This window comes from Anabrus simplex, chromosome 12, assembly GCF_040414725.1.
Source record: "Anabrus simplex isolate iqAnaSimp1 chromosome 12, ASM4041472v1, whole genome shotgun sequence".
Taxonomy (NCBI): domain Eukaryota; kingdom Metazoa; phylum Arthropoda; class Insecta; order Orthoptera; family Tettigoniidae; genus Anabrus; species Anabrus simplex.
This window is the reverse complement of record NC_090276.1, coordinates 44,964,507-44,987,853: the sequence shown is the minus strand read 5'-3', so window position 1 is coordinate 44,987,853 and position 23,347 is coordinate 44,964,507. Positions and strand designations below refer to the sequence as shown.

The 23,347-nt window shown below is 44.2% G+C and overlaps 1 long non-coding RNA gene across 2 annotated transcripts in view; it reads right to left on the bottom strand.

Annotated features, from left to right (window-relative positions):
• Positions 1-23,347, bottom strand: part of LOC136884390 (uncharacterized) — a 130,013-nt gene that overhangs the window by 64,735 nt on the left and 41,931 nt on the right. Inside the window, exon 3 of one of the 2 annotated variants that reach the window (XR_010861355.2) lies at positions 3,779-5,804. The exons of the other annotated variant lie outside the window; for it this stretch is intronic. This is a non-coding gene — a long non-coding RNA (uncharacterized lncRNA). Of the gene's footprint in view, positions 1-3,778; positions 5,805-23,347 lie in introns of those variants that run through there. 2 annotated transcript variants of the gene reach the window in all.

Genomic DNA, 23,347 nt, shown 5'->3' with positions numbered 1-23,347 from the left:
CAGGTGCAGATTACTTGCTTCAATCGTATGTGCCATAGTTTTGCTTTCCTCTTCGTTACTGCATTCTTAAACGATGACTTAAATGAGTATCTTGTTTACTCTGTTTATTCTAACCTGTAGAGACTTCGTTTTTGTTGAAGATTGTAAAATCTGCTCTGAATCTTCCACCATAACTTCATCATTAAGGGAAAACATAACTACATGCTTAGCAGGAGAAACTGTAGCTGGTTTGAGATCGTCCTATGTCAATGTGTGTGAAGCGAAATATTGTTTATTCTTCGGCGCTGGATTAATGATTTCGCAGTTAGAAAAGATGTACAAACTGAACGAATCGATGTCAACAATTCGCAGTTCGAAATTTACCAAGATGTAGGACAAGAAATGCAACTCAATTCTTATTTGTGATCTATTTTCAATTGTTTGTTGATACAATTTTCCATTCTATTACCACAACATATCATGTGTAATGTTTCATTTCCTCGAATCTTATTAAGTACATTCGTGAAGACATTGATGAACAACATGATATATTGTGGGCGGTGTCCGCGGGTAAATATTAGTGGTGGTGGTGTTCAGTTTAATAATAATTATTATAATGTTGGAACGCATTGGTATCAAGGGGATCAAGACAGAAACGATTTAAAAAGTGTGGAAAAGGCCTACATTCGTGGCATTGGTTGGTTGAAGGCTAAAGAAGAAGCAGCTCGGAATATCATCCGCAAAGGTTTCATCATTGAATAAATCATTACTATTAATAATTGTGAAGCCTCAATCATTGCATCAAGGAAGCGGAAACCTTACCTTACATCACTTCATCTTTGGGGGACTGTTTTGAAACCAGTAGAATTCCTACAGTCAGTTGGTGTGAAACGTATAATCCACCGTGAGATACTCAAACAGTATATTTTCCCTGAGGCGATATAATTCTTCCTTACCACACTGTTGCAAGCAGTCTAGAACATACTAGAATCTAGTTCTTTTCGACTGTTTACCTATCTGATAAACATCACTTGTCTACAGGCATTTGATGCCCTTGACTGATCACATGAAAAGGTTGTGATTTAGACGAATGATTACATAAAAAAAACTGTAAGAGGTGGTGGTGGTGGTGGTGATTATTGTTTTAAGAGGAAGTACAACTAGGCAATCATCCTCTATATAACAATAATCAGAGGGAAAATGGGAAGAGATCCGACACTTCGAAAAATGAAGATATCGGTCAAAGAAAGACAAGGGCCACGAAGGGCGTGAAAATGAAAGACTCCCTAGCCCTCGCAAACCTAATAGCGTCGGGGTCGGAAAAGAACAAGAGTTGACCAAGGGAGGTCGGATAGGATAGATGAATGTGACGAGCCTGGCACAAGTAAATGGAAGCAATGCCAGGACTCAGCTAAGGGCCCCGTGGTCGCCAATCCACGCTCCAAAGTTAACAACCCCTGGGGCGTGGTGGTGGTGGTGATTATTGTTTTAAGAGGAAGTACAACTAGGCAACCATCCTCTATATAACACTAATCAGAGGGAAAATATGGAAGGGGTCCGACACTTCGAAAAATGAAGATATCGGCCAAAGGAAGACAAGGGCCACGAAGGGCATGAAAATGAAAGACTCCCTAGCCCTCGCAAACCTAATAGCGTCGGGGTCGGAAAAGAACAAGAGTTGACCAAGAGAGGTCGGATAGGATAGATGAAAGTGAGGAGCCTGGCACAAGTAAGTGGAAGCAATGCCAGGACTCAGCTGAGGGCCCCGTGGTCGCCAATCCACGCTCCAAAGTTCAGAGCCCCTGGGGCCCCTTTTAGTCGCCTCTTACGACAGGCAGGGGATACCGTGGGTGTTATTCTACCGCCCCCACCCACAGGGGGAAACCCCTGGGGCCCCTTTTAGTCGCCTCTTACGACAGGCAGGGGATACCGTGGGTGTTATTCTACCGGCCCCACCCACAGGGAGATTTCAGGACGAGGAAATTCATCCCACAGTATGCGTCAAGACAACCGATAATGAATCCTCACCTGCTGCCCACGTTTCCCTAACTACGAAGTGTTGTGATGGTCCTGCAATTATGGCTTTCACAAGAGAGAGGAAAGTGTTCATTGTGGAACATTATTTTCGGTCACATACATACAGTATATATGGACCGAGTTTTCCTCACGTAAATCCACGAATGGTGAGGTGGGGTCAAAACTGGTACCAACATAAAACTATTACAGATTTAAAATAGTTTTTACTTTAGTCTGCCTTCTCAATACACCTTATAATGATAGAAAATTATTTATTTTATCATACATATTTCGGGAAAATCATCCATTCCCTTCATCAGTGAACGATGAAACTACTCATAAAATGTACATAGCCTAAAATGTATGTAAAAAAGTCATCAGTGATGAAGGGAATGGATGATTTTCCAGAAACATGTATGGTAAAATAAATAGTTTTCTATCATTATAAGGTGTATTGACAAGGTGGACTCAACTAAAAACTATTTTAAATAGTTCTGTAAAAAATTCAGTCAAGTCAATACAGGATCAAACATAATACCTATTATGGTTAAGTTTATCAACAACATAAGACTACTCATAAAGTGTACATAGTCTAAAATGTATGTAAAAACACCATTCACAGCAACAATCTCGGAAATTATTATTTAGCCTATGTGAATTTTTAACAAATTTTGTATGATTAATGGAGAAGGAGTTTCAAGATCCTAGTAGATACTAATTTTCTTCTTTAAAGAGACAGATTATTCCAAAATTTATATGAGAAATCAATATCAACCCGTATCAGAGCCTAGAAATACAGAAATGAGAGACCTTTTACCCGAATTTTCTTTTTGATTTCACAAACGGTGAAAATACTTCACAATCTGTTCAAAAAACTCCGTAGGCTGACAAGAGTATTGTGTTTCTAGTAGGTGAACTTCGATTGTGAGAAATTCTTCAGCTCGTCTCCTTGTTTACATAAAGAAGACTCGTGCATATAAGAAAAATTCAGTAATAGAAATGTTTAAAATATTTGTTCTACATACTTTGTGCATTAACTGAAGGGTTATGAGATTAAACAAAACTATAGAAATACGTTTCCCTAAATCGCAATTCGTCGTCTCAAACCAACAATAACTCTTACTTCCTCAATTTTTATGCCATAATATTCAGCGGTTATGACAAAATACCAGCATGAACATGTGCATAGAAATAAGGAAACTAAACCTGGGATTGTTCATCGTACATTTTTCCAGGTGTTAAACGTAGAATTAGTTGAATATTCAAATGGTATTGACAGAGGTGATCCAGTATACAATGCATAGCAAGAAAAATGCTCTGTTAGTAATTATTTTGGATTAAAACTAATACATTCGAAGGCTTATTCTATACAATTATAAACATTAATTTGATTTACGTTCTCAAAATTCTATGATTGGAGGATTTCTACAACTTTCATATATTCTTTTCCTCCACTATTGAGTATTAACGTGAAGAAAACGCCGTGAAATGCTTAAATGCTTAAGATTCTAAATGAAGTACGAAGTAGAAAACCGAATCTCGGATCTAGTCAATTCGGTTTTACGGCATGTCCTCAGTGATAATTATACTTACTTTCTTATATTATGTAGAGTATTTAAATGTTCGCATGTTTCAGATAAGCAGAATATACAGATACCGTACTCAAATAATAATACATCTACAACGTATACAGTCTAATAAAGTATATTGAAGAACATCAATATCTAATCACCACACAATTAGAGGGAATGGTACATTTTAAAGAAAAGTAGACTTTTATGAACATTTTTTATATAATTTAATACTAATGTTTCATCTTACCATTTAGTTTACAATAAATAAAAATAAATATCTACTACTATATACTAAGTTACTAGAATACTAAATTATTATCACAAATACGAGTGTATCGTTGAAAATGAGTCTTTCCATGTCAAATTGTATCACACAAAATTTCACTTTCATTTACAAAGTTTTAATTTGGGTCTGATAGTTGCACAATTAAATTCACAGTGAAAGACGGATGCAATCTTTCCGAGAAGGAGTGACAAAAATTAGGATTGTAGAAGCGACTGCGAAGCAATATTTACAATCGGCTTTGTGGCTAGAGATGCCCAGTGACTTACGATACACTTAATGTATCGTACAGCTACCCCAAGCTAATGTTACAGTTCATAATTTAGGTCATTTCACTGAATTGATGCTTGGGTGGTCTTCGTGAAGTCTTCAATATCTCCATAGTAGGATCGTTGAGGACATTCTATTTTATGACTTTATGTAAAATGGTCTGCTGAGACACTCCACAATCTGATACGATCGGTATAGAAGTTAAGAGAATTGGTTTAAAATATAAATATTTAGATGTAATAAGTGTTGAAGCATTCCTCTGCGGCTGAGGCGGCAGTGCGGCGCTTCTTACCGCTGGATTCCGAGGGTCAAATCTCGTTCACTCCATGTGAGATTTGTGGTGAACGAAGCGGAGGTGGAACGGGTTTTTCTCCGGGTACTCCGGTTTTCTTCCTGTCATCTTTCTTTCCAGCAGCACTCTCCGATATCATTTCATCTGTCAGTCATTACTCATTGCCCTAGAGGAGTGCGACAGGCTTCGGCAGCTGGCACAATTTCTATCCTCGCCACTAGATGGCGACTTCATTTATTCCATTCCTACCGTGCGAGTTGGCCGCGCGGTTAGAGGCGCGCAACTGTGAACTTGAAACCGTGAGATAGCGGGTTTGAACTCCACTGTCGGCGGCCCCGTTTGGCTCCATGGCTAAATGGTTACCGTGCTTGCCTTTGGTCACAGGGGTCCCGGGTTCGATTCACGGCAGGGTCGGGAACTTTAACTATCATTAGTTAGTTCTGCTAGCACGGGGCTGGGTGTATGTGACATCTTCATTACGACGCGCAGGTCGCCTACGGGTGTCAAATCGAAAGAGCTGCACCTGATGAGCCGATCATGTCCTCGGACACTCCGGGCGCTAAAAGCCATACGCCATTTCATTTTGTCGGCAGCCCTGAAGATGGTTTTCTGTGGTTTAACATTTTTACAACAGAAAAATGCTGGGATTGTACCATAAGTAAAGCCACGGTCGCTTCCTTCCCACTCCTAGTACTTTCCGGTCCCATCGTCGCTATAACACTTATCTGTACTTGTGCGAAGTAAAGCAGATCGTAAAAAATTAAAAGTATTCCATTCCTGACCCTGTCAAATGACTGGAAACAGGCTGTGGATTTTTATTTTTCAAGTGGTGAACCATGTTATTATGAATACTAGGAGGTAGTGATATTAATAATTTTTCAAACTGAAACTGTGAAGCATTATCAGAAAGATTACATTCGTTTTTTCATTGGTGTCTTAAGACAGAATTATTTGCCTTATGAATCACATTTGAATAAACTTGAGGAACACGTTCAGAAGGCTGCTATATGTGTAATACTATTTGCGAAACATTCCAATGTCCACTGAAGCTATTACACACAAGTCTATGCGTATTCCAAGTGGCCTCGACAATTGCAGTTGGCCATGACCTTGTTTAAACTGTATTCATTCAGCTAAATCTTTCAGAAGAGTTTGTTTACAGCCATTGGCAAGCAATAATAATTAGCAATTCACACATTTGCTAGGTGGTGCCATCAGAGGAAGGTGTTCCAAGCAAGGAACAACAAAGCATTATCCCGAGGAACTGCGGTGGAAGAGAAGACTAGCTGGATCCGGCTCGGCTAGACTCACTGCAGATAGAGGCGTCCCTCCGAGGTCGCTAGCTCCAGGCTACGCGTGCCAAGAGCCGACATGGACCTTGACTCTCTCCCTGGAACATGAACAAGCAGGTTTTATACACTGTGACGCCAATGATGACGTACCTGGTAGCCTGAAAGGTCACCGCGCATCATCGGATGCATTCCAGTTTTCTGCTACATCTCCAGATGTTTACATACAGAAACATTTTTTCAAACAAAATACACATGATAAAGTATAGCCAGAAAGACAAAATATTTGTTAAGATTAAGAGTGGTGGTGATTATTGTTTAAAGAGGAAGTACAACTAGGCAACCATCCTCTATATAACACTAATCAGAGGGAAAAATGGAAGGGATCCGACACTTCGAAAAATGAAGATATCGGCCAAAGGAAGACAAGGGCCACGAAGGGCGTGAAAATGAAAAACTCCCTAGCCCTCTCAAACCTAATAGCGTCGGGGTCGGAAAAGAACAAGAGTTGCCCAAGGAAGGTCGGATAGGACAGATGAAAGTGAGGAGCCTGGCACAAGTAAGTGGAAGCAATGCCAGGACTCAGCTAAGGGCCCCGTGATCGCCAACCCACGCTCCAAAGCTCAGAGCCCATGAGGCCCCTTTTAGTCGCCTCTTACGACAGGCAGGGGATACCGTGGGTGTTATTCTACCGCCCCCACCCAAGGGGGATTTGACAGTGGTGGTGGTGGTGATTATTGTTTTAAGAGGAACTAAAACTAGGCAACCATCCTCTATATAACACTAATCAGAGGGAAAAATGGAAGGGGTCCGACACTTTGAAAAATGAAGATATCGGCCAAAGAAGGACAAGGGCCACGAAGGGAGTGAAAATGAAAGACTCCCTAGCCCTCGCAAACCTAATAGCGTCGGGGTCGGAAAAGAACAAGAGTTGACCAAGAGAGGTCAGACAGGATAGATGAAAGTGAGGAGCCTGGCTCAAGTAAGTGGAAGTAATGCCAGGACTCAGCTGAGGGCCCCGTGGTCGCCAACCCACGCTCCAAAGTTCAGAGCCATTGGGGCCCTTTTTAGTCGCCTCTTACGACAGGCAGGGGATACCGTGGGTGTTATTCTACCGCCCCCACCCACAGGGGGATATGCCTTTGACAGTCAAGAATGGACAGTAATCCTTTCGGTATATTTCCACCGCTTGGTACTAGCCACGGAAGACTGCATTCGGATACGGTGGGCAGTCGCTGGAAAGATGAGTCAGATGAGCTGGAGCATCTGGACATACCCAAGACAAACCAACTACTAAACTAAAGACTAAAATTGAAACAGATAAACTATTTAGCAACATATAATATCAACTCTCTGGCACAGGTGGGAAAATTAAAAATCCCAACTAATGAAATAGACAAACAAGGGATCCTTATAGCAGGACTACAAGATATGAGGAATTTAGACCAGGAACCCATGGAATCCCAAGGTTATAGAGTGTACGAAGGCATCCCTGGAGAAAGGTGGTGGTGGTGATTATTGTTTTAAGAGGAAGTACAACTTGGCAACCATCCTCTATATAACACTAATCAGAAGAAAAATAGAAGGGATCCGACACTTCGAAAAATGAAGATATCGGCCAAAGGAAGACAAGGGCCACGAAGGGTATGAAAATGAAAGACACCCTAGCCCTCGCAAACCTAATAGCGTCGGGTCGGAAAAGAACAAGAGTTGACCAAGAGAGGTCGGATAGGATAGGTGAAAGTGAGGAGCCTGGCACAAGTAAGTGGAAGCAATGCCAGGACTCAGCTGAGGGCCCCGTGGTCGCCAACCCACGCTCCAAACATTCAGAGCCCTTGAGGCCCCTTTTAGTCGCCTCTTACGACAGGCAGGGGATACCGTGGGTGTTATTCTACCGCCCCCACCCACAGGGGGATCCCTGGAGAAAGAGTAATGAGGAACTGTCCACAATTTGGCACAGGATTCATAGTCAACTTGAAAATAATTGATTCGATAATACATTTTCAGGCACAATCCCCAAGACTCGCGACGCTAACAATAAAGGCATCGAATAAAATCTACACAATAATTAATGCCCACGCTACTACAAATGATATAAACAATAAGATAAAAACCAGAGAAGAGGTGGGTGAATTATAGGACCTCCTGGATCAAACAGTAACAAATATAAATAAAAATCATACCATAATTTTAATAGACGACTTCAAGGCACAATTACGTAAAGAAAAGAGATACAGAGACATAATAGGAAAATGGCCTGCTCAAACACAGACCAATAAAAATGGAATAAGATTGATAAACTTTTGTATAAACCATAATATGATATCAAAGTCAACATATTTTAAGAGAAAACCTAATAAACGTAAGACATGGAAACACCCAGATTGGAGAAAAGGAGAATGGCAATTAGATCATGTATGTATGAAGTACTTAGAGGAATAGACATAGGGTCTGACCATTACATGGTGAAAAACAAAATTAAATTCACACCAGTAAAGAAACCAAAATCAAAATGTAAATTGAGAAAAGTTTGTGTTCCCCATAAACTAATAAACAATGAACAGTATAAAGAACTAACTCGAGACATTGATAAAACAGATAAATTAGAAGAGATCCTCCCAAACATAGCTGAGAAAGTAGCTTTGCAAAGTCCAAGGAAAAAGCATCAATGATGGAATGATGTATGCGATAAAGCATTTGAAGATAGACATCAACCATGATTAAATAATCAAAGTCAGAAAACAGATACCATCGTATGAAGAATTTACCAAGCAAAGAAAACTAGTCCAAAAAACCATCAGAAAAAAGACATCAAAAAAAGCATTATTCAACAAAAAGAAATAGATAAAAAAAAACAATTCTAGGGATTATTATAAGCAATTTAGTAAACAACTTCAAAAATATGAAGTGGAGGTGGTGGTGATTATTGTTTTAAGACGAAGTACAACTAGGCAACCATCCTCTATATAACACTAATCAGAGGGAAAAAGGGAAGGGATCCGACCCTTAGAAAAATGAAGATATCGGTCAAAGAAAGACAAGGGCCACGAAGGGCGTGAACATGAAAGACTCCCTAGCCCTCGCAAACCTAATAGCGTCGGGATCGGAAAGAACAAGAGTTGACCAAGGGAGGTCGGATAGGATAGATGAAAGTGAGGAGCCTGACACAAGTAAGTGGAAGCAATGCCAGGACTCAGCTAAAAGCCCCGTGGTCGCCAACCCACGCTCCAAAGTTCAGAGCCCCTGGGGCCCCTTTTAGTCGCCTCTTACGACAGGCAGAGGATGCCGTGGGTGTTATTCTACCGCCCCCCCCCACAGGGGGATACTAATCAGAGAGAAAAGAAATGGAATGGGTCCGACACTTCGAAAAATGAAGGTATCAGCCACAGGAAGACAAGGGCCACGAAGGGCATAAAAATGAGAGCTTCCCTAGGCCTCCATACGTAATACAGTCGGGGTCTGAAAAGAACAAGACCAACCCATGCTCCCAAGTTAAGAGCCCCTGGGACCTCGTTAAGTCGTCTCTTAAGACAGGCAGGGGATACAGTGGGTGTTATCCCGCCGTCTCCACCCACAGGGGTACGACGATAGGACAGGAAAGGGCTAGGAGTGGGAAGGAATCGACGTGGCCTTAATTAAGGTGCAGCTGCAGGATTTGCCTGGTGTGAAGATGGGAAAGGTTGCGGTGGTGGTGGTGATTATTGTTTTAAGAGGAAGTACAACTAGGCAACCATCCTCTATGTAACACTAATCAGAGAGAAAGACGGAAGGGATCCGACACTTCGAAAAATGAAGATGTCGGTCAAAGAAAGACAAGGGCCACGAAGGGCGTGAAAATGAAAGACTCCCTAGCCCTCGCAAACCTAATAGCTTCGGGGTCGGAAAAGAACAAGAGTTGACCAAGGGAGGTCGGAGAGGATAGATGAAAGTGAGGAGCCTGGCACAAGTAAGTGGAAGCAATGCTAGGCCTCAGCTAAGGGCCCCGTGGTTGCCAACCCACACTCTAAAGTTCAAAGCCCCTGGGGCCTCTTTTAGTCGCCTCTTACGATAGGCAGGGGATAGCGTGGGTGTTATTCTACCGCTCCCTCCCACAGGGGGTGAACATTGGAAACCACGGAAAATAAAATCAATTGAGTGCAGTCGAGTATGCCCAGCTTTACGATGAAAGCCTTCTGAGTGATTGTGTTTGTTGGCATGTAACAGCCTTTCCTAAAATTAAAAAAAAAATTAAATTATCTTCTGAAACACGCCTGGATAGAAGTTACGATGATATAATCTCATATTATTTTTAATAAAACAGAAATGAAGCGGAAAGTCTGAATGTTTTTCTCAGTTTCATGACTTAATAACTTAGCCAAACACCGTGAAATATACAAGGTCAAATAACCCGATGATATCACACATTCCCACTACACGACAGGGAAAGCGTAAGGTGGTGGTGGTGATTTTTGTTTTAAGAGGAAGTACAACGAGGTAATCATCCTCTCTGAACAAATAAGTGGAAAAGAAATTTAAAATATAAAACAAAATTATTTATTCAACAAAGGAATTTGGAAACGCAGTACAAAATAAAACAAAAAACAATTATAGAATTAGGCCAAAAGGATTACTAACGTATCAAAAGGGAACGTACGTTCCCTGAGTAACAGTACACTTGTAATTTACATACCCTTGATAAGTCCACTGTCGCACATAAAGCGGATGACGAGATCAGCAGTAGTCGCGTCATCGGCTAGTATGCGTTCGAGTGTTTCCTGCAGGCCGAGGCTCCGTCTTAGGCCAGAGAGATCGGCGCACTCTGTGAGGATGTGGGCCACGGTGAATTCGGCACCACAAGAACACACTGGGGGTCTTCCCTCTTTAGGAGATAAGAGTGCGTGGATCGTAAATGACCTATCCTCAGCCTGCACAGTACTATGGCCTCTCTCCGTGAAGGTCGGAAAGAGGACCGCCACACGGTAGTTGTCTTCTTAATTGTTCTCAGCTTGTTGGGAGTTCGGATATCTAGCCACTCCGATTCCCAGAACGCCAAGATGGTTCGACGTAGCTGAGAACAAATATCCTTAGCAGGTACATTGACGGGTCTTGGAGGTAAAAGTGCAGCTTCCTTTGCTGCTTCATCCGCAAGTTCGTTTCCCGCAATCCCAACGTGGCTTGGAAGCCACGCGAAAGTAATTCTGGTGCTAGCATCGCTTAACCTGGCTAGAAGGTCATGTATCTGCTGCACCAGTGGGTGTTGCGAGAAACAGGTTTCAATAGACTGCAGAGAGCTTAACGAATCGGTACACAACAGAAAGTGGCTTCTTTTGTCACGCAGTGCAAACTGCAGAGCCTCTAAGATGGCGTAAAGCTCTGCAGTATACACGCTACATACTTTAGGGAGCGAGACCTTCGTACTCATATATCATCAATGACAAAAGAGCAACCAACATTATCTCCGATTTTAGAACCATCCGTGAAGATAAGTCTCGCGGCCGGATATTGGTGAACAAAGTCCTGGAAATACCTCCGATGAACGGAAGAATCCGTGTTCACCTTGGGTCCACGGAGTAGATCTAGACATATATACGGTCGCGGAACCAACCACGGAGGTACCTCGCTAAGAGTTTGTTCAAGACAACCACCGATATCAATATTCAAATCATGACACAAGCTATCAATCCGAAGCCCAACCGGCCGTGTGGCATTCGGCCGGTCTTGGCACCGCTGGTGGTATTGGGTGCGATAGATGCATTGATAGCTTGGATGTAGCGGCATTTCACGAATTTTGGCAGCGTACGTTAGGAGTGACTGCTGCCTCCTTATCCGGAAAGGTGGAACTCCCGCTTCAGCGAGCAGGCTGGGAATGGGGCTAGTACGGAAAGCACCCGTTGCCAGCCTTACTCCACTATGGTGAATACTGTCTAAAAGGCTCAGCGTAGATTTTGATGCTGAGCCATAAGCCGCACTTCCATAGTCAATTCGGGAGAGGACCGTCGCCGTGTAAAATCGCAGCAGTACCGCACGGTCAGCCCCCCACGAAGTGCCGCTGAGAAACTTAAGCACTTTAAGTCTCTTCATGCAGGCAACCTTTAACTGACGGATGTGGGGCTGCCACGTAAGTCTCTTATCAAAAAGGAGACCCAGGAATTTGCAGGTGTCAACCACTGGTAAGACACTGTTTCGCAAGCGGAGCTCTGGTTCGGGATGCACAGGTCGACGTCGACAGAAGTGTACAACTGAGGTTTTCGCTGCTGAAAATCGAAAACCATGTTGCAGGGCCCATCTGTCGACTCGGTTAATAGCTTGCTCTAGCTGTCTCTCAGCAAACGCCACCCTGCCGGAGCTGTAATGTAGAGCTAAGTCGTCTACATACAGCGATGGAACGACTGCGGGCCCAGCAGCGGCAACTATGCCGTTGATGGAGATTGCGAACAGCGTGACACTCAGTACCGATCCCTGATGTACTCCATTTTCCTGAACGTAATATTGAGAAAATGCATTACCTACTCGGACTCGAAAGTGACGGAGGGACATGAAGTTCTCAATAAACGTTGGCAAATTTCCCCGAAATCCCCACTGGTGTAGAGTGGAGAGAATCCCATATCGCCAGGTAGTATCGTAAGCTTTTTCCAGGTCAAAAAACACGGCGACTAGGTGTTCCTTCCGGACAAAGGCCTCCTGAATGGCGCTCTCCAGTCTGACCAGATGATCAGTGGCAGACCGATGAGAGCGGAAACCACACTGGTAGTTAGACAAGAGGCCCTCCCTTTCCATGGCCCACACAACACGCCGGTTAAGCATCCTTTCAAATAGCTTACAGAGGCCATTTGTAAGGCATATTGGCCTATAACTATCCAGAAGTTTTGGATCTTTACCTGGCTTGGGAATTGGTATTACAATTCCCTCACGCCATTTAGATGGAAACACTCCCTCACTCCATATTCTGTTGAATAGGGTGAGGATATCCTTGAGACATCTGTCACTCAAATGCTTAAGCATTTGATTATGGATTTTGTCCGGTCCAGGAGCCGTATCTCTGCATAGCGTAAGTGCACTTCGCAACTCCCACTCCGTGAAGGCCACGTTGTAGGGATGCGAAGCACTAGAGGCAAAAGAGAGACGGTGGGCCTCTGCTTCGCGCTTAATTGGAAGAAATGCAGGGTCGTATCTCCTAGAGCTGGACGTATCTGCGAAATGTGAGGCGATGTGGTCTGCAATGACTGAAGGAATCGTAACTATATCTCCATTAATGGAGATTCCGGGTACTGAGGGCACATTCTGTATTCCGACAATACGGCGGAGTTTTGTCCACACTTGTGATGACGGAGTATGTGCCGTGATGGATGACACATACTTTTCCCACGTAGCTTTCTTACTTTCTCGAATCAAAAAACGGGCCTTCGCGCGCAGACGCTTAAATGCGATATGATTGGCCATCGTGGGATTCCGACGATAATGTTTAAAAGCCCGTCGGCGATCACGTATGGCTGCTGCAATTTCGTCCGTCCACCATGGGACCTGCTTCCGGCGACGAATACCGGACGAGGAAGGAATTGTTTCCTCTGCAGCAGCCAAATTCCAGTAGTAATGGAAGAGACGTGGTCGTCAACAGACTCCAGCATATCATCAGCCATCACTGCGCGTTTTGTAAATTCTGGCCAATTTGCCCGCCGAAGTAACCAGCGCTTGGGTACTTCGGACTGTCTTTGATCAAGAGAGACAGAATTATCGGGAAGTGGTCACTATCACAGAGGTCGTCGTGAACTTGCCACCGTAGCAGGGGAACTAGCGCACGGCTACACAAAGTGACATCCAGGTGTGAGAATGTGCCATGCGCGCTACTGAAATGTGTCGGTTCCCCTGTATTGAGCACACAAAGATCAAATAGGTTGATCATTCGCTCGAGCTTCCTCCCCCTAGAACAGGAAGACGGAGAACCCCATAGTGTGTTACGGGCGTTCACATCCCCCAGCATGAGGAAAGGAGGAGGCAACTGAGCGATCAAATCTTGTAGTGCATGCATATCAAGGTTATAATCCGGTGGAAAGTACACGTTGCAAACCGTTGTCATTACTGGCAACGGAGTGCGAACTGCAACTGCATCTAGCTGAGTACGGAGCGGTACTTCTTCGCTGAAGATGTCGGAGCGAACTAGGGTACAAACGCCCCCAGTTGCCGCGCCATCCACAGTTACTCTGTCTTTGGAATAAAGGCGATATCCTCTCATAGTCGTGTCGTGTCCAGGTCTCAAACGAGATTCCTGTAGACAGACTATGGAGGCCGCATAGACGGATATCAGTTGACGTAACTCAGCTAGGCGACAGTGGTAACTACTGCAGTTCCACTCCAATAGTGCCATTGCGTGGATTGGTAGTAGTGTTGCGAAATTAGGACAATTGCTTGCCCGTCTTTTTGTCAACTACCTGCCATTTTCGGCCGTTGTTGTCGGTATTGTCGTCACATCCACGACAATGAGTGGTTCAGTCTCCATTGTCTCCTCAGAAGAAGGAGGCGCAGTGACTGGACCCTCCACAGACGGTGATCTCATTGGTCTGGAACAGTGGGCCTTCTTTCTGGGAGAACTAGGTTCTCCAGAAAGTGATCGAACAAGAGGGCGTCGGGGCCTCTCGCTCTTGCCCACCGTTTCTCTCTTTTTGGGAGGAGAGCCGGCAGATGGCTTGCCGGATTTCTTCGGTGATCCTGTGGACCCCGACTGAGTTGGAGAAGGCTTCTTCTCCAATTTTTTAAGGGAGCTCTATGGCTTCACCTTCTCCTCCTTTATGATCTGGGCATTGGAAGGAGGGCTGGACTTTTCAGCCCTATTTGGGGAAGTCTTTCCCCCCGCCCTGTTGGGGGAGGACTTCCCAGCCGAACGTTCCTGGGAAGGGCCCTTCCCAGGCAACGTCGACAGTAACGCTCTTTTCGGTGCTTCACATGGTGAAACTCCAGTTTCTTTACTTACTGAATTTTGTTGCTGGCTTTGACTTTTCAATGCATTTTCAGTACCGGTGTTCTGTACAAAACTCTGTGGAGTGATCCGTACGTTTGTGACCTTTTCCTCGAATGAGATGGAGAACTCCGGAGCAGCCATGGATTTGAACTTCCTCCGGGCGTCTGGATAAGATAGCTTATCCAGCGTTTTTATCTCCTGGATCTTCTTCTCCCGCTTGAATGTGGGGCACTCCTTGGAGATTGGAGCATGCGTACCCGGGCAGTTGACGCACACAGGTGGTGGTGTGCATTCAACCCTAGCATGCTCGCACTTCCCACACATTTTGCAGGTCGTCGAACCTGTACATCGCAATGAGGTGTGGCCAAACTTTTGACAGTTATAACACCTCATTGGTGCCGGAATGTACGGACGAACAGTCAGGCGATACATTGCTACCTTTATTCGTTCAGGTATGGTCTCAGCGTCGAAGGTAAGGATGAAAGCACCCGTATCGAGTAGCTTATCACCCACACGCCTCTTCAACCTCTTCACGTCGGTTACACCCCGACGTGCTAGGTACCGGATCATCGTATCATCGGAAGACTTAACCAAATCCCTGTGGAATATAACTCCCTTGCAAGAGTTAAGGGTTTGGTGCTTCTCGATTTTCACCTCTACCTTACCGAATAACTTGGCTTTAAGTAGCCGTCTGGACTGTTCAGCCGTAGATTTCTTGATAAGTACGGATCCATCTCGGAGATTGCGCATCTCGTCGACTTCACCAGCAACAATTTCTTCGATGGAATTGCTTATCATAAAAGGACATTCGTCAAGGAAACTTTTACCATCGACCCTGGAAGCAACCAGGAATCGAGGAAGACGTTCGTCACTCATGTAGTCTACAGGAACTGGAGTATACCGCTTACGTTTCTTAGAAATATATTTGACGCTGTTTTTTGAAGGGTGCCACCCTTTGTAAAAGAAGGAAGAGAAAGAGGTTCCGTCTTTTGTCTCACGAGTACTCACGGAAATATGAGGTCGACCTTCGGCAGAGCCAAGGAGATTTACCGGAGGCAAGGCTATATACTCCAGAGGGCGCCCGGTATCTGCAGGGGGTCGCTTGGAACTACTCTCCCAGTAGCCATGCATCACCTCGCCACGACCCGAAACTTGTGATTGGGGGAGGATAAAACCTCCGTACTAACCTAATTATTTTTTCATTTAATTTTTTTTAATTATTTTTTTAATTTTATTTTTCATTTCTTTTCTGTAATGTCTAACCTAATCTACCCGAGGCAGAGAGGGTGGCCAGACAGGAAGAGGAATGAAATTAAAGATGGTGAGAATAGAAGGGTAGAAATAGTGATGAAGAATAAAGAGCACAGACACCTCTCAAGCAACTCGGGGGACACCTTGTTAGTCTGGCCCTACACCGAGGCCTATCCAGCATGGGTAACCCTGAGCTGGCACAGCCCTCGGGATCAACAAGCACACAAGCCCCCACACCGACTTCAAGGTCATGGTGTCCCTAGAGGGGGGGAGGCTGAGGATAAGAGTCAGTTCTTGAAGCCAAAATAAATGCTGGCTTTAACCTATTGATGGAGATATTAACTTCTCTGCCCTTAATGCTGATATTGAAATACTTATCTTGTCGTTTTAACAACAGGAAATGATCCATCGTAAGGAGATTCGAGTGATTTCTTCAATCCTTATGAACACAAGGGAACTACTGAAGACAGCTTTATGAATGAAACATTTTTGTTATTGTTGCTGCTTCTCGGTTGGTCCATATGTCGCCGCAAATCCGCAACAAAGGTTGCTGGATCGACATTTGAAGTCGTCTTCTCGAAGAATTCTACAGGCAAGCGAATTGTGGTTCCGTAGACCATTTCTGCTACTGAAAACTGAGAATCTTCTCTCAGTGCTGCTCTTAAACCAAGGAGGACTGTGGGAAGTGACTTTGTCCACCTTATGGTATTATGGGCTCTGATTGCTGCTTTTAGAGTTCTATGCAACCGCTCTATTTTGCCGTTGGTTTGTGGGTGATATGGAGAGGTATGTTGTACATTAGTTTCACATATTCCAGCTAAACTTCTGAACAATTCAGACTCAAACTGCTTGCCCTGGTCTGTAATGATGCAAGCAGGTACACTAAATCGAGCTATCCACTATGCATTAATAATCTTGCGACTGTTTGGACAGTACTGTTTGTCAATGGAATAACTTCCATCCAGCCACTGAATCTGTCGATACAAGTCAACAACATTCTTCCGATGGTGAAAATGGTCCTATTATGTCTACATGAACCATACTGAATGTCTCATCGGGTTCTTTCAGTTGACCTACTGCTGATTTTGTGTGCCGCGTTATCTTATTCTTCTGACAAGCTATACAAGACTGTGCCCATTTCCGGACATCATTTTTATATTTGGCCACACAAATGTTGATGTCACTTGTTTAGTAGTACTCATAACATCTTGATGAGCTCGAACACTTGATAGCGGAATGACTTAGGTATTTAGGGTCGGATATTGCACGTTGAAGTGTCACACAGAATTGTGTTTCCTGAGGAGAGTTGGCATTGCTTGAAATCCAATGAATGGTTTGACTGATTCATGCTATTTAGTTCTTTATCATTCTGTTGAGCTCTTGCTATTTCTCCATAATCAACTGCTGTAATTTAACTCGTTCGTGACAGCGTATCAGTAATTATGTTATCTTGTCCACCAACATGTCGAATGTCTGTAGTGTACTGCGATATTTACTGCAGATGGCGAAACTGTCGAGGAGAAGCCTTTTCATTTTTCAGTTTGAATGCATACATCAGTGTCTTATGATCCGTGAAAATGGAGAAAGTTCTTGCTTCCATTAGATGCCTGAACTTCTTCACAGCCAAGTATATCGATAGTAGCTCTTTGGCATACGTGCAGTAGGATCTCTCTGCTGGACCAAGTTTCTTAGAATAAAAGGCGATGGGTTTCCCTCCCGTTCCTTCATTTTGTTGGAGTACTGCGCCGAGTGCTTGAACTGATGCATCTGTGAACAGTCCAAGGTGAGAATTGGCACTAGTAAAAGTAAGCAAGTCTGCGTCTGCTAGAATTTTCTTGCATTCTTCTAACTGGATTTTAGCTTCTTCTGTCCAGTTGTTCTTCGTTCGAAAATTTCTCTTGGCACCTCTCAGGTTATTATGGAGGATTGCTTGCGTCTATGCTGCATTTTTTATGTACTGGCGGTAGAAATTTATAACACCTAGAAAAGTGCGAAGTTCACGAACTGTTTCTGGTAGCTTAAAATCTCTTATAGACATAACTCTCTCTGGAACTGGCTTAGAGCCTTCAGGTGTTATGGGGTAACCCAAAAATTTAAGTTCCTGAACAGGTGGTGGTGGTGGTGGTGGTGGTGATTATTGTTTTAAGAGGAAGTACAACTGGGCAACCATCCTCTATATAACACTAATCAGAGGGAAAAATAGAAGGGATCCGACACTTCGAAAAATGAAGATATCAGTCAAAAAAGACAAGGGCCACGAAGGGCGTGAAAAATGAAAGACTCCCTAGCCCTCGCAAACCTAATAGCGTCGGGGTCGGAAAAGAACAAGAGTTGACCAAGGGAGGTCGGATAGGATAGATGAAAGTGAGGAGCCTGGCACAAGTAAGTGGAAGCAATGCCAGGACTCAGCTAAGAGCCCCGTGGTCGCCAACCCACGCTCCAAAGTTCAGAGCGTGGTGGTGGTGGTGATTATTGTTTTAAGAGGAAGTACAACTAGGCAACCATCCTCTATTTAACACTAATCAGAGAGAAGGAATGGAAGGGGTCCGACACTTCGAAAAATGAAGATATCGGTCAAAGGGAGACAAGGGCCACGAAGGGCGTGAAAATGAAAGACTCCCTAGCCCTCGCAATCCTAATAGCGTCGGGGTCGGAAAAGAACAAGAGTTGACCAAGGGAGGTCGGATAGGATAGATGAAAGTGAGGAGCCTGGCACAAGTAAGTGGAAGCAATGCCAGGACTCAGCTGAGGGCCCCGTGGTCGCCAACCCACGCTCCATAGTTCAGAGCCCCTGGGGCCAAAGTTCAGAGCCCCTGGGGCAGTTCCTGAACGTCAGTCATAGACTTTGTAACATTCATTCTCAAACCAAATTTAGCTAGTCTGTCCAGCACAAGATTCAGATGTTCATAATGTTCGTCCTCTGACTTTGATGCAACAAGAATATCGTCAAGAAACGGAAACACAAATTCTAAACCTTGCAGCACTTCATTAATAAAGCGTTGAAAAGCTGATGGGGCATTGAGTAATTCGAACAATCCGAATGGTGTAATTATGGCAGTTTTTGGTTTATCTTCTTCACACCTCTCAGGATCTATTGAAAGTCATCTATCCTACGAATAGGGTATCTGTCTGGAACAGTTCCGTCATTCAAACCTCTGTAATCCCCACATGGTCTTAGGGAGGTCGTGATTATTGTTTTATGAGGAAATACAACTAGGCAACCATCCTCTATATATAACACTAATCAGCGTGAAAAAATGGAAGGGGTCCGACACTTCGAAAAATGAAGATATCGGCCAAAGGAAGACAAGGGCCACGAAGGGCGTGAAAACGAAAGACTCCCTAGCCCTCGCAAACCTAATAGCGTCGGGGTCGGAAAAGAACAAGTTGACCAAGGGAGGTCGGACAGGATAGATTAAAGTGAGGAGCCTGGCACAAGTAAGTGGAAACAATGCCAGGACTCAGCTAAGGGTCCCGTGGTCGCCAACCCACGCTCCAAAGTTCAGAGCACCTGAGGCTCCTTTTAGTCGCCTCTTACGACAGGCAGGGGATACCGTGGGTGTTATTCTACCACCCCCACCCACAGGGGGTGGTCTTAGGGAACCATTCTTTTCGCTAACCATATGGAGTGAGCTTGCCCATTCTGATTTTGATGGTCGAATGACGTTGTGGATCCAACTGCCTCGGTCTTGAGAAAACTGGCGGTCCTTTTGTGCAACGTAGTGCTTAATATTGTGGGTCACTTTGCTGGGCACAAAGGTTGGTTTCGTAATGCCATGATACTGCTGAAACAACTATGAAAATGTAGTGCTTCCACAGACAGTACTCAAGGAGCCTTAGTGGTGGTGATTATTGTTTTAAGAGGAAGTACAACTAGGCAACCATCCTCTATATAAAACTAATCATAGGGAAAAATGGAAGGGGTCCGACACTTCGAAAAATGAAGATATCGGTCAAAGAAAGACAAGGGCCACGAAGGGCGTGAAAATGAAAGACTCCCTAGCCCTCGCAAACCTAATAGCGTCGGGGTCGGAAAAGAACAAGAGTTGACCAAGGGAGGTCGGATAGGATAGATGAAAGTGAGGAGCCTGGCACAAGTAAGTGGAAGCAATGCCAGGACTCAGCTGAGGGCCCCGTGGTCGCCAACCCACGCTCCAAAGTTCAGAGCCCCTGGGGCTCAAGGAGCCTTACTTTGATACAGTCATCACTTCACCTGAGATACGATTTTTAGTTATGCCATCAACCAATCTTCTTTTCTTGATGTCGACCAATAAACTGAATTGATCACGTCGGGTTCACACTTGATGCACGTTTACAACTAAACAGGGGCTGAATGGCCGAGGCGGTAAAGGCGTGCTCAGTTCGCCCGGAAGGACGTGGGCTCGAATCCCCGGCAGAAAGCCGTAAAATTTAAGAAACGAGATTTCCACTTCCGGAGTTGCATTTGGCACTGAGGTTCATTAAGCCTACACTAAAAATGAGTACCAGGTTAATTCCTGGGGTGGCCGGGCATAGAGTGGTGGTGATTATTGTTTTAAGAGGAAGTACAACTAGGCAACCATCCTCTATATAACACTAATCAGAGGGAAAAATGGAAGGGGTCCGACACTTCGAAAAATGAAGGTATCGGCCAAAGGAAGACAAGGGCCACGAAGGCCATGAAAATGAAAGACTCCCTAGCCCTCGCAAACCTAATAGCGTCGGGGTCGGAAAAGAACAAGAGTCGACCAAGGGAGGTCGGATAAGATAGGTGAAAGTGAGGAGCCTGGCGCAAGTAAGTAGAAGCAATGCCAGGACTCAGCTAAGGGCCCCGTGGTCGTCAGGTGATTGGTGGTGGTGGTGGTGGTGGTGGTGGTGGTGGTGGTGGTGGTGGTGGTGATTATTGTTTTAAGAGGAAGTACAACTAGGCAACCATCCTCTATATAACACTAATCAGAGGAAAAAAGGGAAGGGATCCGACACTTCGAAAAATGAAGATATCGGTCAAAGACAGACAAGGGCCACGAAGGGCGTGAGGTGGTGGTGGTGGTGATTATTGTTTTAAGAGGAAGTACAACAAATTGGAAGGGGTCCAACACTTCGAAAAATGAAGATATCGGCCAAAGTAAGACAAGGGCCACGAAGGGCGTGAAAATGAAAGACTCCCTAGCCCTCGCAAACCTAATAGCGTCGGGGTCGGAAAAGAACAAGAGTTGACCAAGGGAGGTCGGATAGGATAGATGAAAGTGAGGAGCCTGGCACAAGTAAGTGGAAGCAATGCCAGGACTCAGCTGAGGGCCCCGTGGTCGCCACCCCACGCTCCAAAGTTCCGAGCCCTGGGGCCCCTTTTAGTCGCCTCTTACGACAGGCAGGGGATACCGTGGGTGTTATTTTATCGCCCCTACCCATAGAGGAAACCTGACTCACGGTAAATGATGGTTGTAGTGGTGGTGGTGATTATTGTTTTAAGAGAAAGTACAACTAGGCAACCATCCTCTATATAACACTAATCAGAGGGAAATCAGCGGGAAAAAGTAGGAGGTATCCACCATGAATGGAATAATCAGCTCTCCAGGGTATGATTGGATGACGCCTCTTTGATAAAAGAGCCTTCTATACGTGTCTCTATCACGGCCATCCATCAGCACTTTACGTCACTGCATGGACAGTTGCTAGGAAACATCTCGTCACGCACTTTGTGTTGCTAATTTTGTGAAGCAAATTTTCAGGTTGGCCCAAGCCATAAGACATATTTATGTCAAGACAGGGACATAACTGCACTCTTGGCATGGTGAAGGCCTCTACGATATTGTAAGTAAAAATCTGCAAGTTCTTTTGGGCAAAAAGTGTTTTTATTTTTTTTTATACGTCGCACCGACACAGGTAGGTCTTATGGCGACAATGGGACAGAAAAGGGCTAGGACTGGGAAGGAAGCGGCCGTGAACGTAATTAAGGTACAGCCCCAGCATTTGACTGGTGTGAAAGGTGGTGATTATTGTTTTAAGAGGAAGTACAACTAGGCAACCATCCTCTATATAACACTAATTAGAGGGAAAAAATGGAAGGGATCCGACACTTCGAAAAACGAGGATATCGACCAAAGTAAGATAAGGGCCACGAAGGGCGTGAAAATGAAAGACTCCCTAGCCCTCGCAAACCTAATAGCGTCGGGGTCGGAAAAGAACAAGAGTTGACCAAGAGAGGTCGGATAGGATAGATTAAAGTGAGGAGCCTGGCACAAGTAAGTGGAAGCAATGCCAGGACTCAGCTAAGGGCCCCGTGGTCGCCAACCCACGCTCCAAAGTTCAGAGCCCCTGGGGTTCCTTTAAGTTGCCTCTTACGACAGGCAGGGGATACCGTGGGTGTTATTCTACCGCCCCCACCCACAGAGGGATCAGGACTGCCGACAGTGGGGTTCGAACCCACTATCTCCCGAATACTGGATACTGGCCGCACTTAAGCGACTGCAGCTATCGAGCTCGGTGAAAAAGGTGTGAATTGAGGTGTAGGTCTGTGATAAATGTTTTCTCAAACAGAACTTTCTTCAATGTCAGTTGAGAATTTCGTCCCTATGTGTGCTTTATGTATTAGAAGTTAAAACATCTTCTATGAATTCTAAGGAAATGTCAGCACAATTGTCAATAAGGCGACATGCGAACAGGAAAATAATACACACGGCAAACACTGAATAGAGTCTTGTTTTAAGGAAATGAATGTGGCGAATTCCGTAGGCGTATCACTTGGTTTCCTTGAACTTGTCCACCGACTCTCGTGTCCAGAGTTTGTAAATAATTAAGTACATAAAATTAAATGCAATGAATATGTTTTTATTTCTTTACTTATAATGGTTACTTCTTACAAAGTAAAATGTTTGTCGTAATTTATTTCTTGAAATAAAACTCATGTTATTCTAGCAATGGTTACATTTTGGTAAGCGATGTGCATTATATGGATGCAGAAACAGGAAGAAGTATTACGTGATTATAAAGATACCTCTTTCACTTTTACTACAGCAGAATCAGTACCTTCACCATACCTCTCCAGTTTCGAAAACTGCACTACCAGAGATATCAAACTTATCCTGAAACTTCCATCAATGATGGATCAGTCACCATTGATTTACATGTAGGGCAGTCGCTCTGGTAGCAGATTCCCTATATGTTACTTACCTAGTATTTTCTAAAATAAATTCCAAAATCTGGAAATATATCAAATTATTCCAATCCCTAACTCCTGTGTCTATAAACGAATCTTTCCACCGAATTTTCTTTGTTTTGCTATTTGCTTTACGTGTAAGTGGTGGTGGTGGTGATTATTGTTTTAAGAGGAAGTACAACTAGGCAACCATTCTCTATATAACACTAATAAGAGGGAAAAATGGAAGGAGTCCGACACTTCGACAAATGAAGGTATCGGCCAAAGGAAGACAAGGGCCACGAAGGGCGTGAAAATGAAAGACTCCCTAGCCCTCGCAAACCTAA